Below are 3,247 nucleotides of genomic sequence, written 5' to 3' on the forward strand. Positions count from 1 at the left end.
CACAACTCAAAGGCATCAATTCTTCTACGATCCTCTTTATTCACTGTCCAGCTTTCACATCCATATGAGGCTATTGAAAACACAATGGCCTGGATCAGGCGCACCCTAGTCCTCAAGCTGACATCTCTGCTCTTCAATACTTTAAAAAGTTCCTGTGCAGCAGATTTGCCACAAACTAGGCAGTTCAAAATCACCAGCCACTCCTCAGAAACCCTGTACAGGATTCTCACTATGAGTCAGAACCGACTCGGTGGCACTTAACAACAACAAAACACAATCACTTGGTGGGAATTACAAAGACTTTGGATAGAAAAGCCACATCCAGTGAATTTAAGGCACTACAGCCCCTCAACTAGATGGACTGGCACTGTGGCAGCAGCAATGGGCTCCAATGTAACAATGTGAGGCTGGTGCAGAGCCAGGCAGTGGGTCATTCTGTTGTGTACAAGATCACTATGAATCGGAACCGACTCAATGACACATCACAACAACAGCATAGACTTGATGATTGTTTGGGTAACAATTGATACTAGGAGTGAGTTGATTTCCAGACCTGATGGGTGATGAAGGGCCACAGTCTCAGGGCTCCACAGGTCTCTGTCCAATCAGTAAACCTGGTCTCTTTTTTATTTTGAGTTTTGTTTCACATTTTTTCTCTCTCCAGGACCTTTGACGCGATCCCTTTCAGAACAGTTGGTAGTGATCGATGGGCACCGTCCAGTTCTTCCAGTCTCAAAGTCATGGCGACTGATGTGCACGTGGTCCATTAGTCTAATGAACTCATTGTTTTGATGTGTCTTCCGTTTTCTTCACTCTTCTTTCCTCCAGACAGGGACAGACCAATAATTGCATCTTAAAAGGCCACTCATAAACTTTTACGATTCTAGTCACTACTCACCAAAGTAGGATGCGGAACATTGTCTTTGTGGACTGTGTTATGCCAGTTGACCTTGATGTCCCCTGAGACCATAGTCCCGAGCTCCCAGTCCCGGTGACTCATTCCCCCAAGGTGTTGGGCTATGTCTAGGAAGTTTTCATAACTTTCCCCCTGTATGCTCCACCATGTTTGTGGATATATTTGTAATGAAGGCAAATACCCATATACAAATATCCTCTGTCAGACTTATATACACTCATAGGTGTACCACCACTTTCCTTCCCATAGCCACTCCTCCTGTGTGTTTGTCCATGCCTATTCGTAGATCATGGTTATTACAGGACTGGGGACATAACAGTATTTACCTCTGTTGACTTTCATTCTTCCATTCCTCCCAGTGTATGGGGCCAACTTGCAATGAGCAGAGACTTCAATCCCAGTTTCCTTCTGCTTGCTGAATTTTGTCCAAGGTGGGTCACGTGCCAGCAGCTTCTTCTCCAGGTTCTTCATCAACAAAGCTCCAATGAGAAGATGTGATCTCCAAGAAGGTGCACTGGGAAGGACCCTCTTGTAGGCAAACAGCTTAGTTGCCCTCTTCTGTTGACTATTCCATCCCCAGGCCCCACCCAGAGCCCCAGCCAAGCTGCCACAGTTCAAGGACTCCTGGTGTGATGCTGTAGGATAAACAGTGGAATGCTAACCATAAGAATGGAGGTTCAAATCCACTGTTGCCCCTCAAAAATCCTATAGAGGGTTGCTAAGAGTCAGAACCGACTTGATGACACTTAATAACTTAACAACAACAACCTCTTTAACATGACACCTTGAACACTTCCTATAGTCTGTCCTAACTCTGGTTTCTCCACAAACCCCATACCTGCTTTCCAGGTGAGCCTTTCTCTGCAAAACAGAGTGCACTATGAATAGTTAGGCATTCTCCTATGGCCTAGCTCTTGATCCCCATTCCTGTCCCCAACCTGATTCTTCCTGGACTTTCCATTACTCATCTCTCAGGACTGAGTGCAAACCACGGGCTCAAGAACCCCCTCTGGGCCAGAAATGAGGCCAAGCTAAAGCTTAAACCCTGATCCCAGAATAACTCCCTGGACATCGCCCAATTTATCTTGCATAAGGAAGACAATTTGGTATTTGTTAACCTTTACTTATCCTCCCATCTCCCAATAAGCTGGAAAGCTTCCCCCTCTCATGTCTCCTCCACTGAGTGTACTACAGACCATGACTGAGGGAGCTGGGCCTTGTTTACTCCAGGTCTGCTTCCCTGTTTCCTCTGTCACTTTAGGAGATGCTCCTTGCTTGGCCTATGGAGCAAATGGAGCCTCCATAGGTCAACTGAGGGCCACAATCCACTCCTGGTGCCTCCTCAACCTTCTGGATAGCTCAGTGGCTTCCAAGATCTGGTTCTTGGAGACAAGACTAAAGCTCTGGTGATCCCAGAAGCAACAACTTCAGGGCTAGGAGGAAATCTCAACTCAGCAAGGGCCTTGAGCCCAACACCAATGTCAAAGACTTGGATTTAGAAAGAACATGTCATAATTGGGCCTTCCAAGCCTTGAATGCCCTGGTAAGAAACAGTCACGGTGAGGGAGATGCCCTCCTCTCGTTCCAGAAGAGTAGGCCTAGAAAATAGGCAAGCTGGGCACTGAGTGCCTAAGACCCCCACCAGGGTGTGAAGGGCTATCCACGGGGCAGGACCAAATGATGGCTTCATCTAGGAGCTCAGAGAGTTCCCTCACTCTCTGAGAAACGTTCTGATCCTTAAGGAAGAGAACCCAGTGGTTGGGAAAGTCAGGTAGAGCCTGAAAGTCACCCTGCCGCTAGGAGACGGATTAGAGATAGCCATTGCGACTACTCACAAAGATTCGGGCATTTCCTCATCCTGGCAAGTAGAAGGATTGCACCTCCCCCCTGCTGTACTTGGATGATGTCATAGATTGAACTGTGTGCCCTAAGAATAAGGGTCAACTTGGCTAGGCCACGGTTCTCAGTTGTTTGACATTTATGTAACCATCCCCATGTGGTGATCTGAAGTGATAAGCCAATCAGTTGTAAAAGGATTAGGGTGGGATGTTGTTGTTGTTGTTGTTGTTAAGTGCCGTTGAGTCGATTCTGACCCACAGTGACCCTGTATAGGGTTTCCAAGAAGCAGCTGGTAAGCTTGAACCACCAACCTTGCAGTTCCAATGACTTTGCAGTCTGACACATTAGCCCACAGAGCCACACCAGGACAGCACAACACCCTGAGTCCTGTTACAGTCCTGATCTGGTTTAAGGGAATGTTCCACAATGGGACAGCCTGCCACACCTTTTATCTTTGTTGTTGTTGTTAAGTGCTATCGAGTCGATTCCGAC

This window comes from Chrysochloris asiatica, unplaced genomic scaffold, assembly GCF_000296735.1.
Source record: "Chrysochloris asiatica unplaced genomic scaffold, ChrAsi1.0 scaffold00101, whole genome shotgun sequence".
Classification (NCBI taxonomy): Eukaryota; Metazoa; Chordata; class Mammalia; order Afrosoricida; family Chrysochloridae; genus Chrysochloris; species Chrysochloris asiatica.